Consider the following 15,146-nt stretch of genomic DNA (forward strand, 5'->3'; position numbering starts at 1 on the left):
GACCGTTAGGCCTCTGGGGTGGAGGTAGGCGACAGTGGTGTCGATGGCCTGCTGGAGGGCGTCTTGTTGCGCGTCGCTGGAGCCACTGGTAGTGAAGAAAAAAATTATCTGTGGGAAGGGTTGCTGTCAACCTTTCCATAGGCACAATGCGAGCGCAGGAATCTTGTTGTCCGAAGGTTTGTGACTGCAAACAGGCCGTTTCGCGCGCAAGGCGCTAACGTCATTTTCTTCATTCCCGTCATTGTTATCCTCTCGCGGTTACTTTTATTCCCAGACGGGCTTGGTTGTGAGCAGGGAAACACCTAGCACACGCACTCCCCCTCCCCGACCAAGTGGGCAATAACAGCTTCGAGTGAAATATTATTATTGCCATCATCATCATCAGAATAATAACCTTCTCAAGGTACAAGCAGAGCTGACTTTTTGCCGCGTTCATGGATAACGTAACACAGCGCTGGTGTTTCCTTCGTAAATATATTTCTTTTTCGTTTCTGTTCACTTTGATTGCAGCGTGTTTTTCTTTCCTGTTCCTTTCCTCTTTTACATTTCCTCACCGTTCGTATTCCCCCTAATTACAGATACGACGGTAGGGTGAGCTCTCCTTCACGAGGGCGCCACCGTCGTTATGGTCACCACATCATACTTCCGCCATTTTCGCCACCGTCAAGTCATGCAGCCCTTAGCGGTCGAAAGCGACGAGGCGCTTCTCCGCGAGCTTCGTTTGCGCCGCAGGAACAGAATCCTATTGCGTCGCTTCTCGGACCTCAGTGGTGTCGTAGCCGCAGGCGTGACCACTGTAGGGGCGGCTGGGATCTTAGTCTACTTCGGCCTACGCAGTAGCCTAGACCCCGTGCTCGTGGACGGTGGTCTCCGAGGTTCCGCCTCCTGCGCCGTCGAGTCTGCGCGCATTGGGCAGCTCCTGGCCTCGCGGGAAGCGGACGCCTGTCAGGACTTCTACGCTGCCGTGTGCGACCTTGGACGAGGCCCGTCACCTGTCGAGCTGGAGATGGGCCAGAAGTTAATGTGTGTCGGCACAACGAAGCAGACCCAGAAGCATCCCCCCAGATGGCGGAAGGCCACGGGAGTCGCCGCAGTGGCTTCCGTCCTGTATTTTTCTTGCCTGTCGTTAATGAGGTCGCGGACGTTACCCGTGGAAGAGAACATGAAGGCCATATCCGCCGCTCTAAAACTGAACCTCGAGACTGCTTTCGGCAAGTTGGACACTCCCCTCGCAATACTGAAGGCGTTGTCGTTTCTGTCCAATGAAGGCGGCCTCCCGTCCTTCGTGTCACTCTGCCGCGACACGACGGGAACGCTCCTGCTGAGCGTCCGAAGGCTGTTGTCCGTTTTTCTGGACGACAACACGATGGCCGACGTTTTCTACGCTGTCTCAAGCGCGCTGAACGTTATCGACGATGACATGGGACGACGCGTCCGCGACCTCCTAGAGACTGACCGTGATCTGAAGCGTAACTGGGATTTGTCAAGCAGTGTGGAGACCGTGTCTCTCGAGGAGCTAACCGGCCTCCGAGCCAATCTTACCGAAGAAGACTGGTCAAAGCTTTCGCTGGACGTGCCTACAGCGCCTTCTTCCCAGACACCGAGCACGGTCAGTGTTAAAGGGCTGAGCAACGTCAAGCTAGCACTGACGGCCTTGTTCGCGCGCATGGACCAAACCAGTGTCGCCATCTACCTGCTCTCGCACGTGCTTCTCCCCGAAGAAATGCTCGCCGTACTCGCTCGGAAGGAGTTCACCTCTTGCCTTAGGCTGGTGCGCTTCGTCTTCGAGGACGGGTGGTACGCCGTGGCGCGCGAGCCGACGCCCGCAGAAGCGGCGGAAGCCTCGCAAGAGTTGGCGATCGTGGCGAAGGCTGTCGGGATAGTTCTGAAGAAGCACATATCCCAGAGCCCCCTCTCCGTCGATCCAGACGACGTCGCCGAGGCTGTCGACAAGATAACCCACCTGATAGTGTCAACGCCAAACGCGACAGTTGTGCCGTACAAGGCAGTGAGCACTATGTCCGCCCGGCTGCGGGCGAGACTAGATAAGGAAAACCTATACAAAAACCTGCTGGAATTCCGCCGCTACCACGCAGCCGCTCCGTCAAAGCCTGGGCCTGTATTCGACGAGTTCGGTGACCCTACGCTGCTCTTCGAAGGCGACGCCGACAGCAGCGGACGCATCCTGATGACGCGGTCTGCGCTAGCGCCACCGTTCACCTGCGGAGACCACTTTCTCAACTACGCTGGTCTTGGTGCCGTCGTCGCACAGGCACTGCTGGAGGCCGTCGGTGGACCCTTCTGCGTCGGACGACGGCACGGTCTCGGCGAGTGCGGAAGAAACAGCAGCGCTGCTACAACGAGGCTCGACATGGTCAAGACGTGCCTGGCGACGAACATCAAGGCCATCAACTCATCGCCTTCCCTCGAGAGCGGAGTCCAGGATTCAGAGCTGCCCCTTGACTCCCTTGCCGTTTCCACGGCTGCCTTCCAAGTTGCCTTGGAAGCCGGCCACGAAAACTACAGTGTGCACAAAAAGGAAGAGGAGCCAGCCTTCGGCGTCCCTGCCGAAGTGGACATGAAGTTTCTGATCCGGTACTGCTACCGCCTCTGCGAACGGCAGATGGACGAGAACTTCTCGCGCAGCAACCCTTCCCTGTCGGCTCGGTTGCAGTGCAACGTGGCCGTCATGAACACGCCCATGTTCGCCGAACTGTTCAACTGCAGTCAGGGGGATCCCATGTACGCAACCGAACGGTGCGCCGTGCTCTGAAGATGCCAGCCTTCATAGGGCAAACTGCATCCGCCGACGCGATCCATTTTGATGCGTGAATTACTTTTAACTTATACTTTTTTGTTGCGATATAACCAGCACAATTTGAAAGATAGCGGATTTCAAATGTATAAAGAAAACACTATATATTGAATTACGTTTAGAAACCTGTGACAAATCATTTACAGGGATGGCGCTACAAAGAACGCGTGGATCATTCGAAAAAAAAACTATCAATACGTGCGAGGACAGCGTAGCACGTACGATTAATTAGTATCTCAAATTGGCGCGAAAAGCTCGGAGAGTGCCTGAGTACCGATAAGTGTCATTTTATTTTATTTATTTTATTTTATTTAGTACATACTGCAGGCCCGGTTTGGGCCCAAGCAGGAGGGGCAATACAGCACATACAATACACGGAAATACACAGCACAAAAATGTAGCCGCACATTATGGCAAACAAAATATCCAACATAGAAACAACAAAAAAAAACAATTCATTACACAAATCAAGCAGCCGCTAGTTAAAGAAAAAGAACTATACATGTCACCGTAGAGGCCCGTAAGCTTTACATAAAGGGGGCAGTAATGAAGAATTGAAGAGAGCACGCATGAATATAAAGCAAAGCATAAACAAAAAGCAAAAACAATGTTCTGCGCATAATTTACGAAGAGGCTTGATGAAAACGAATGCCGAACCTATAAAACAACAGCAGTAACAAAGAAAAAAACCAGTCAGTCATTAAGAGCTACAGAAGGACTTCATATACAGTGTAAAAATCATGGTGGGAGGAGGGCAAAATTGATTTACGAGTGATAAAGAAACAAATACGAAAAAAAACGTTAAGAATTATAGTATGTAAAGATTAAGAATTCCGCGAAAGGATGAGCAGTTTGAGCATGCAGTGATACCGTCCCATATACGTTCACCTACGACGACCTACGCTCTGACATAATACACCTACCCTCAATAGGCACTCCAAAGGGCGCTGTCCTGTCGCCACTGTTATTCAATATAGCGATGATTAACCTCCCCCAGCAGTTGAATAACATACCAGCCCTTCAACACAGTCTTTATGCCGACGACGTCACCTTGTGAACGACCGGGGGCAGTGATGGGCACGTTGAGTATACCCTTCAACAGGGAGCAGTATCGTCGCTGCCTACGCTCGTGGCATTGGACTTGAATGCTCGCCGGAAAAAAAGGAGCTACTAATCCTTCCTGCTAAACGTACTTCTCCTCCGGGCATCATAATCCGAGTTCACAAACAACCCGTTCCCCAGGTGCAATGCCTAAAGATCATAGGCATATACATGCACAGCAACTGTGCTAACACCACGTTCATAGCACGCCTCACTTTCCATGTCAATCAAACTATCAATCTCATACGTCGTATACATCGTACCCGACATCAGGGGCTCAAAGAGGCAGAGCGCCTTCGGCTGATACAGGCTTTCACTATTAGTCGCATCACTTACTCTCCTCCGTACTCACTCTCTTCGCCCACGGAATTATCTAAAATTAATTGCCTAATTAGGAAACTTTATAAAACAGTGCTGCAGGTACCTCAGAGCACACCCACTGCCCGCCTTGAATCACTTGGGGTCTTTAACACCGCCGAAGAGTTGATTGAGGCGCATCTCTTGAGTCGGCTCACTCGTCTCAGCCATGCTCTCAGGCAGAATGCTTCTCCGACGGCCGCGCCTTGACAGCCCATTCATTATCGACGCGCCCATTCCCCTTCCCAGCCACATTCATGAGCTGCTAACGGTAAGACCCATACCACGCAATATGCAGCCGACGTTTCATCGAGCGCGCAGGGAGCACAGGGCGAGGACGTTAACCAAGCGGTACCCAATCACCCCCTCCACTGTCTACGTTGAGGCTGCGAGATACAGGAGCCGTGAAGCTTATGCGCTAGCGGTCATTAATGGCCCTGACGCCCCTCCGCTTGCTTCCCTTACTCTGCACACTCACTCCCCGGTGACCGAGGAAGAGGCGGCAGCAGCCTTAGCCTTCACCCTCAGCCCCCTCCCCTCCATCGTAATCTCCTATTCGAAAACGGCCGTTCAAAATTTCGCCAAAAGAATGATCTCGCCTTTGGCCCTCAAAATCCTTCTTGAAAATTCTCCCACCACCCCAGTCGAGCTGTTATGGACTCCGGCCCATACGGGTGTGGGGGGGAACGAGGCAGCACACAGGGCCGCTCGAGAGCTGACCGTCCGAGCTGGTCCTGGCCTTGAGCCCTTCCACGGAGCCCTATCAGCCCGCTACAGACTTGTTACCTTCAACGACATAACCTCGCACTACCGCCTCTCCCGCCGCCAACTACACCCAGCCGCTCCGACCTTCTCCAATGAAGAGGAACGCCTATGGTGTCTCCGCACTCCCGTGCTGATATCTACTTCACCTCATCTACCCTTCCTTGCAACCCACCCCTTTGTGCCCCGTCTACAGGTCCCTCGATACCCAAGACCACTGCATGTGGCAGTGCCCCCAAAACACATTCCCCCCGTTCACAGACGGAGAGCGCTGGGCGAAGGCGTTGTTCAGCTTGGACCGTGAGGTCCAAGCGAGCTGCAATGGTCACCGGCCGGTTACCACTGCCGGTCACCCGTCACCCAGACTAGCCCCATGGGGCTCAAATAAAGTTTTCTCTCTCTCTCTCTCTCTCTCTCTCTCTCTGGGTATGTGCATGCTATTGCCCCTGTTCGCTTTATGATTACTTTAAAATTGAGCCTTACGGAGTAACATGCAAAGTAACCGCCTTTTGTACGTAAAGCCAAGGATACTTGTTAATGTCGTCGGCGTCGCGCAATACCCCAGTGGGGGTCTGTGGTACTCGTTCGAGTCAATGGGGTTTTTAGGAGCCGTTTTGATGTAACAGACACTGGGCGCCCGCGTTTTCACTCGATGGGCATTTAAGGCATCCGCATTAGGTAGTGTCTAGAGTGCCGTCGGACAGCATTCGATTATTTAGGACTAGCTAGCACAGCATGCTTTATGGTCTCTATGGTGTAGCATTCTACATCCGGCCACCGTATTGAAAGGACGTAGAGTCATGTGCTCCCAAGGGGCGGCTTTTGCGGCGAAGCCTAGCCGCGGAAACAGGACCGACGTGAATGATAACGAAGAGTACCAGAATATTTTGCCATCTTTGCCTACTTGGCGTATCATTTTAAACACAGTTTTTCTTCATGGTGACGTGCGCGCTCGACCTTTTCGAGTGGCAGAATTCAGAGATACGCTGGCCAAGTCTGGTATGCTTTCCAAGGTAGTTGGGAATATCAGATAAACCACATCTGGGCGGTGACATTTAACAGCCCCGAAGCGACGAAAAAGATGCTTGCCACCGGAGAACTGCAAGTGAAGGGACGACGCTGCCTGGTCATCTACCCGCACTTACAAGGGGTGAAATTGAAACTTCACTGGCTCGTGTACGGTATTGCGAACGAAGACGTTCGGGCGGCGTTTGCGGCATATGGCAAAGTTAGTGAAGTCACCCGGGAACGCTGGCGCGTACAAGGTGTGCACGACAAAAGTTCCACCACCCGCACCATGCTCCTCAAGCTAAAGTCTGGACTTTATTAAAACGGGCTCAAGAACTGAAACCCTTCCCGTTCCACCGAGGTATAACGGGTAAATTAAATACATTGAAAATGGATGTATGGGTTTAAAATTTAAAAAAAAAACGTAGAAAGGTAATTAAACAAGATAATTACGCAGAAAATGGCTTACTAAAGAACAATGGTAAATACAAAAGATCTAAAGGCTATTATCGCGTTATTTGCCGCTGACTTTGTTTCTGCGTGTGAGTGAAATTGTGACAAAATATTTGAGGGGTTAGTATTGTTGAATATTAGCGTTAACTAGTATTGTCATTTCTTCTAAAATTTTTAATGTTTTTGTATGTTTTATTAGCTCCCGTTTCCTTCTTACGAGATAATTCCTATGGATATTAAGAAGTTGTTCTCTGTGTTTGTTTGTTATTGGGCAGTCCTGTAAATACACTCTTAATCTGGTTCCATGTAAGTTCCAGTTAAACGGGGCGATCCACATATTTTTATCTGGATCTAAACGAAGAATAACTGGAACGAGAGATATAAGTGGATCTTATCTGGAACTGTGCATTTGTTTTCTTTAGGTTTGTGGTTATTATGTGGAACCGAATAAATGAGGGGATGCGCTGTCGGCCGTTCCAGTTACTGTTCCACTTATGTCCCAGTAAAAATTTTGGACAGTGCTTTTGTATATTTTCTGCTCGTGTCTTGTTCCACATAATTTGTGCGCTGCAGTGAAGTATGCACTGAATCGTGCATTAACTGGAACAATGAACGACATATATATTTGACGCGCTTTGGCGCACAAGCGCACGCACAAGCACTTGCACGCACACGCCCACAGACATAGATACAGACACGAACGCACACCCGCGCACCCACACATACACACACACATGCATGCAGTCACACACGCACACACGCACGCACCACATAAAGTTTAATAAACTTCGTCGATATCTATGGAACTGTCTTAGAGCAGTTTACGGCTATATAAGACGGCTAAGACGTATTTTTAGTGACGTTATTTGACAGAAAAAAAATATGTCCACTGCTATAACAACACCGTACAAAGCATGAAAGGTGCGAGAAAAGGGTATCTTAGCGAAAATAGAAATTCCACGAACCCCTCTCAGGTTGTCTGCGGCGCTCAAACCGCTTTAGTGAATATCGTCTTTTGCTAATTGCAGACGCGCAGTACGTCTGAAATCACCAATGACTTGAATTTCAGAAGGACCAGATGTTCTCAGGTTCTCCTTCTGCGTTTGGGACAGAGCCGCGGTAGTGCTGAAGAATTCATTGGGCTTTTGTGGATACCTCATAAAGAAATATATATAGTTGTTGAGACAATTCATGTTCTGCATTTGGTTCACAAAGCGTCGCATAAACATTGTTTTTTGCTCAATGCTCAGCCATCAGCTCGCTGTGTTGTAGTACGTGCACAATTTTAAGTGCTTTACAGGAACGTATAAATGGCTACAATATGCTGTAAAATAGGTACTTAGTCCACGTTATTTATGCCCTGATGCGGTATATACATAGTGTTAACCGACTGTGCCGCATTTCACACTGCACGCAGCATGTCACGCATGCAGTTATATATGCTTGGATGTTCGTTAGCATTTTTCGTCTCGTGCGTGCTATTAAGGGTGACTCACCTGATCAATTCATGACGCAAATTCATGAGACTTACTAATTCAAAAGCACCATGTACCGATACAAGAAGTTTTACAAATTCACAGAAATGACACTAACGACCCGGTTTGCTTCTTCTAGAAATACAGTAGACCCTCGTTAAGACGAACTTGGTTAAAACGAACACTGATTAAGAACCCCAACATTTTTCTCTTGTAACGTCCACAATGCAATACACCTCCGCTTAAGATGAATTTCGGATAATACGAATACATTTTTACGGTCCCATCGGGTTCGTCTTAACGGGAGTCTGCTGTATATCATTTCTTTGCAGAGTTAAAAAAAAAGAAACGCATTTTGGTTTATCCAGTCTTCACTGGAAAGCGCTAGCGGTCTACCATGCGAGAGTTTTATGTCTTTGTTTCAGTATAGAAGCGACATATATCTAAAATAAGCAAACTAGGCCGTTGTGAATATCGGTATGTATTTGTAAAACTATTCATATTGGTGCACGATGGTTTTTAAGTCCGTTGGTCATGACGTAGTAAGTCCGATAGGAATGCTAACAGGTGAGTCCCTTTTAATTTCCACAAGCAAAAACAAAAGCCCCTTTGCAGGGAGCGGTTGATTGGGTGAACGGAACTAAACTTGGACAACTAAATATACCACGTGATACCTGCATTATTTCGTATGTATTAATGCTGAAATGACATTGTAATTCCTAATTTTGCTGTGCAGTATACGGCAAAAATGCGCAGAGTTAACTTGCTGTTGTTGTGTCTTGTCATAGTAATTGAAGTTCATTGAATGATCCGCCTTCTCCAGCTGCTTCCCCAGTTGCTGTTTTCCTATAGTATTGGCAGAGTCCTTCAATACTTTGAAGGACTCTGGTATTGGTGTTCAGGAGGGAAAAGGGCTGGGAAACGGGCCGATGTATTATTACTCGCTAATTAGCTGTAAGTAGCTTTATATAACGTGGGTATCTAAGAGCGGCGCAGTATATTTTATTGACTACGGAAAGGCTTGTTGTCAAGAAAAACAGTAAATGAAGCCACGCCCTTTTGCGTTCATTGTTCACAGTAACGCAGAAATTGTCATCCAAAGTTAAGCTCGGATATCGCACGCACTCACGGCCCTCCGCGAGAAACAACTTTAGCCAGTATTTACGCGCTAACGCGGCTATTATCTGAGCTTTGTTTCGGCCTCAGCGGGCGTAAACGTCCGCTTAGACGCATATGCCCGTTTTCCGAATCAAATAAAAGCCATCACGTATGCCGAGTTTGTATGAGCTCTTATGGGGGCGCATCGCCAAAGCCTCCGCGAGAACGAAAGTTTGCCGAAGCCATGAGGAAAAGACCGCCACTCCAGTAGCGCATTCCATGCGCATGCGTCAGCAGCAGCACGGCAGAGCTGTTTTTGCGTTGATTCACGGTACAGTGGGGCTGCAACGGGTACGACGACGACGGATGAAAATCGGGACTGCGTCAACACTTTAAACGACAGCAGCGCTCCCATCTTCCAAGATTCCCTCCGCTAATTTTATGGTCTTCCGCATGCAGCGCCACCAGTGGCATTCCCAAGCGGGTTTCTCAATTGCTCGTGCGATGCGCCTGATATTTACTAAAGAAATTCTCGGTCACGCTGGCGAGAACCGTTACCGCCGTCCCGTTAGCAGTTTGAATGGGTTGATTGCGGCGTGCAACTGGGAATTTTTTCATATCCCCGGGCTGTATTTCCTGTTCGACGAAGTGGAGTTTTGCCAGGAGGCGCAAAAAAGGTCAGTGCTGCTTATTTATGTTCTGGTAACGGTTGTTGTTCAGTGACATCCTTGTTAACTGCGTCCGATAAACATACCGCTTCTCTGCCCGTTATTCGTGTGTCGTCCATGCTTGTGGTCGCGGCGTGTAACATTTTGTGTTGGAGAAACGTTTGCAGCCGTAATTTACCAAAACTTCCGTGTTCGTGGGTCAGAGTCGGCTGGACATTTCTGACTGCGTACGTTAGCCATTGCTATAAGGAAGTTGCTGGTTTGCGCGTTCATGATTGGATTTTCCCTTACTGTGTGGCTTTGCTTAGTTGTATATTGACGGTTGCTGTGTATCTCTGCGGTAGCGAATCTTCTCGGGTTAGTCGCTCGCGATAATCGCGCGTGCTCAAGTGTACAACTTCCAAGCAAGTTTGTCGGAGTGTCCGTCCTTATATTTATTGGTATTTTTAAAACTTGCGTGGTAATTGCGGCGTTGTGTTAGTCTGCTGAGTAGAATGCATTTACTGTGCTTACCAGACCGGGAGTCTTCGACCTTGCCCGTTGCGCGCAAGGTAGACGCTATTTCGAGTTGTGTTGATGTGTTTTCAAGGCGTCATCTTACGTTTATCTGTTCCATGATTCCATGTTTCATGTTTATGTTCCATGTTTCTTCCAATTCCTTTCACCAATTGAGATGATCTATTTTAAATAACATTGCCTGAAGTGTAGAGAAATGGAAGGGACAGTTGTTGTCTTAGCAGTACCGCAGTAACAACGTCTCTTTTGTAGAGGGGAAGAAATGTGGAAACACGCAGCGGGTATATAGAAAGTGTGCTGCCGTTTATATGCTGTTAATGTCAGTGGTAACTTGAGACTTCAGGATAATTATCCAATATCCATAATTAGTGGTTGCTACTTCACGAACCGCGTTAGAAATAAGCCACTCTTGCATTTTTATGCCGTCAATGTCGGTGGTAACCCGAGAGTCGAAATAATTTCCGACAACGCTCAGGTGATAAGTTCTTGCATCACTATGTGCACCCAACATTAACCCATTTCCGTGCTTCCTTGAACTTAGAAAATATACTGCGAAAGCAGATTGCTACATTCTGTATTCGATCTGTATAACCTGTCCAGATGGCTGACTGTGAAGACATTTGTCTCTACACTGGCAGTTTGCGACAATTGTTTTCCTTTGTCTGAAGAACAGAAATTAAAACGAATTATTTCCATTCCTTACATATACCTCTGAAATCATGGCTGTGTCATTCACTGTGGCTGAAGACATCTTCGGCACGCCGAGGCGTCGTCGTGACAAGTGTGGCAGATTATGAATGCATTGTGGAAGTCATAAAGCCACGAAAGAGTGCCCCTTGAGTGTTGCGTATTATACAGACGTTCACCACACCGCATGGAGCAATGACAGGTGAGCCTAAAAATGTTCAAATATTTTTATGTTTCGCCTGAAAACGTTACCAGGGCTCGTGCTGCAAAATAAATTTTAGCACAACTAATCAGGCATTGTACGAGATCTTGTAGTACTCCCTTCTTAGAGGGAAGCGTAAATTTATGCTTCGATATTTTTATACTGTTTTTATTTTCTAGGAAATAGGGCGGACCGGGACTTAATACAATGGAACAAGGAATGCATACTGCCATTTTCCTGGTTATTGAAGGCGTGTGTTCACCGTTCTTGAAGGCGTGTGTTCACAAAAAGGAAACACATGAAAGCCGTTGTACGGGATGAAATCATTGCATTCTACAAGTAAGTACGCACTCCCAGTTCTGGAACTTTGATGGTCCCTTTTTAGGTAGTTGCAATATACGTAATGGTTTCGGACCACCATTTCAGTGACAACTTGACCTGTAGGTGAAAACGAGAGTAAGAGCTTTCGGGAACACGTTGGCAAAACTTTCTTGGAAATGCACTCCGAGGAGGCCCTGCCAGGAACGCCTGCATCTCAATTTTAGTTGGGTAAGTTGGCATTTTGTTTTTGTGGGACTCAATTTATGGTAGTGTTTATTGAAGCTGGCATTTTATTTTTGCGGGACTGAATTTGTGGTAGTTTTCTTTGTAGCAAAATCGTACTGTTAAAAATAAATCGTGAACTCCAATATTGGGAAATACCTTCACATTCAGCCTGTTTCGGATGCTGCAACATGTGGACAAAAAAAAAAACTATTATTTTGCATTCACGTTTTGCAAACATTTTGCTTTCACATTGAGAGTTGCTGCTGTGATAATACGGCACCACGGCCACGCCCAGTGCGGTTGCTTTCCAGAATTAGAGAACGGCCATTGACAGTCTGTGCTAATATTGTTTGTACATTGTTAGCAGCATTCCCAGAAAGGAAACCAAGAAATCGCTATTTCAATCGATTACTGTGCTATAAAAGGGGTATCCTAAGCAACTCACTCATTTAAAGCCATCGTCTAACAAAATTTTCTTCTTCCTTCCTTAAAGGTACATGACGTGGTCCAGTTATTCTCGAGGTCCAGTTATTTTGAGAGAAGAAAATGGCAGCGTAAATATTGTCTGCAAGAAACACGTCATGGATTTTCCGCCTGCGTTGTCACATCAAGATGTTGTCATCCTCCTCGCCGTATATTTCATCTTAATCTCCTGAAACTTATGCGACTTTGGAGAGTTCTTGGGACTTTTGCAGAGAGTTCTTGGCCATTTAACAGTGGCCTGGTGTCATTTAAGTTGAAGGCTCTGTTGAAAGACTTGATGTGGTCACTCTACTTGGGGTTTTAAATTATTGTTAGACGGTGAAGCCTATTCGGAAAGATATGTCGTGGTTCAAATTATTGGTAGATGCAAGCGGCATGTCAATTGCAAAAGTGAAGTCGTGCTTTCCTTTGCAATTTTTCATTGGCACAAAGCGCAGGCTGCCTTTGCAGCTACTCTGTTACTCTGTTAATGTAGTTAATGGCACTGCACTGTAACGTTTTTATTATTCAAGTGCAGCTCGAAATTTTTTTCCATGGCAGTGCTGCTGTTGATGGATGCAAACGTGAGAGTAATTATTTACACAGACGGTTTGGGGCTTTATTAATCAATTTTTGTACTGTATCTTAGCTGACACCTAAGCCCTAGAAGAATGCGAAATATACATATTTGGTTTGAAAAAGTTGTTTACTTTGGACTAAGTTGCATTTCTTGCTTGTTAGAGGCAGTGCTTTGGTCACAAGCATACTGTCGTCATGATAGTAGGGTTTGTATAGCACGCAACTGTGAATTTTACCTGAGATAAATGTTCCGGCTGGAAAAATGCTTCCAAGTTCGCTTGGTAAAGTTGGTTACATGTATGTTTCAACGCTACCTGGCTTGGTTATTTGGGATGTCTGAATTGTTCTTGAGGGAATTAATAACGTCTTTAGAGTTAGGCTGCTTGTTAAATTTTAAAATGCGTAACATGCTCCGAGCTATCTGGTTTGTAAAATTTTGTAAGATTCACACTGGGTGCTATGAGCTTTTTTTTGGATAAGTTATTTTAAATAGCTACATATTGTCGGGGAAGCAACGCGGCTTCAGTGAAAGGCTCTTTCAGGGCGCGTATATAGTCGGTTTTGGCTACAGTTAGCTTGATATTACAGTTAGCTTGATATTGATATATGGTGTGTTTTAGTTGTGCAATAGTGCCACATGCTTCCGATAAGTTTTTCTGTGCAAATGTTATAGTGTTAGTATTGGCTCCGGTGTTCTTTTCCTACACTCTTGCAGGTCTTGTGATAATCCAACCGTGTATGGCTTGTATTTTTGGCTTTTCCCTACAATTTAATAGCAAACTGCATGTTTTGGAACCGGGATGCGTAAACATGGTATGGCAAGCGCTGTGGGTACTTCCGCATTTGCGGTACCTGATTTCATGTGATAAAACAGCATATTTTCTGTTCACTGTTGTGTAATGCTTTTTGAGTTAGTGCGAGGGTAGATGTACAAGTCTGTTTGTGACGCGGTTGCGCTTAAAGCCATCTTTATTACCCGTGTTTCTTTAGCAAAAAAGAATGGTAAATATTAGCGAAAATAGGAAAATGCCACTTAGATCGTTTTGGTCACTTGATATCGTTTTGGCATTTGATCCTGTACGCTGGTCATTTTCTGCCCAAGTGGGAACAGATATGTCTCCGTATCTCAAATGTACGCAATAATACGAGCGAATAAAATTTGCTTAGTGTTTTGAAAAGCATTGTGTCAGTGCTAATAGTTGGTTTGGTATGTATTTTAATGCGAGTCTTGTTTCTTTTACATGCAGCCAAAACCCAGAACAGGATGCGGCGGGTGAAGTCAAAGTCTCTGTGTGCCGCTCCAGGTATCTCAGACCAGCTTTTATATAGAACTGTGCTCCGATAGGCAACTGTTGGGAACTGTCAGGGACCACACTGCTGCGGCGGTTTCTGTTTTCCCATTGTTGGTATCACTGTGGGCCATATGTCAAGGCTGCGTTAGAATGGTGCTTGCGGTTTCCTTCTGATACCAATGCATCCGCCAGCCTGGCAAATGACCTCAGTTTATACCAACAGGAAAGCAGATATATTGGAAAAGTGGAGTCCCACAGACAGCTTCTCAACGTCTATCGGAACACCGTTTTATATAAATAGCTGGTCTGAAGGTACCTGGAACGGCGCACCGGATAAATCCATAATCATTTTACGTGGATCAGTGTTCCAGTAACTTACACTACCCGTTTATTTGGAACAGTGATCCGTATACTTTTATTTGGAACGCCGATCCAGATAATTTAGCTGCAAAAATATGTGGTGCACTGTTCCACTTACATTTTCAGGGTATGTGGAACACGGTTCCAAATATATAAGTGGAACTTTTTTGCAAAAAAGTTCCAGTTACTAAGTGGATCTTATGTGGATCCAGATAGTGATCAAAACTGTCTGCTGGTAGGTTACATTTACATATTGTCACGAAGACAAGGACGATGCAGTTGTGTTGAATGAGAAACACGTTTATTGGAGCGAACTTGTGCTCCCCTAACAACTCAAAAGAATACAGAGGCGGCGAAGCAGCGGTCAACAAAGTGACTTGCACAGGCGAGTGTCGTCGAATCGAATGCCCCGGCGTCCGCACTGCAGGTTCTCGAAACGTCGATTCGCATCGAGAACATAGTAGATCCAAGAAGATTATTCTGGGCTGTTCACGTTAGATCGGAATGCTCTCCCTATCACAACAAATTACACATGCGGCACAGAAAGAAAGAATGGAACACGCGCTTCCCTTGGCGCAGAGATAACACAGACCGGCGCAGCCGGGCGGTAAAAGCAAAACACAAATAAACAAACCCAATGTATGGTTCGCGGCATTACCCCCCCCTCTAAGAGTGCATGGACCCGATGCTAACATAAGCGACAGTCCGAACAAATGAAAATAAAAGTTCGTCATCGTCCGTAGAAAGGTTTTAAGCGAACCACGT

General features: G+C 46.7%; 1 long non-coding RNA gene across 1 annotated transcript; it reads left to right on the forward strand.

Moving 5' to 3' along the window:
- Positions 1-8,917: 8,917 nt before the first annotated feature.
- On the forward strand, positions 8,918-13,892 carry LOC144146792 (uncharacterized). Its single transcript, XR_013317706.1, has 5 exons — positions 8,918-9,746; positions 11,001-11,142; positions 11,322-11,481; positions 11,569-11,691; positions 12,182-13,892. It is a non-coding gene; the product is annotated as an uncharacterized LOC144146792 (long non-coding RNA).
- The last annotated feature ends 1,254 nt before the right edge of the window (positions 13,893-15,146 follow it).

The sequence above is a fragment of the Haemaphysalis longicornis genome, unplaced genomic scaffold (genome assembly GCF_048455015.1).
Source record: "Haemaphysalis longicornis isolate Haplotype H1 unplaced genomic scaffold, Haemaphysalis longicornis Haplotype H1 scaffold_7, whole genome shotgun sequence".
In the NCBI taxonomy this organism is placed as follows: Eukaryota; Metazoa; Arthropoda; class Arachnida; order Ixodida; family Ixodidae; genus Haemaphysalis; species Haemaphysalis longicornis.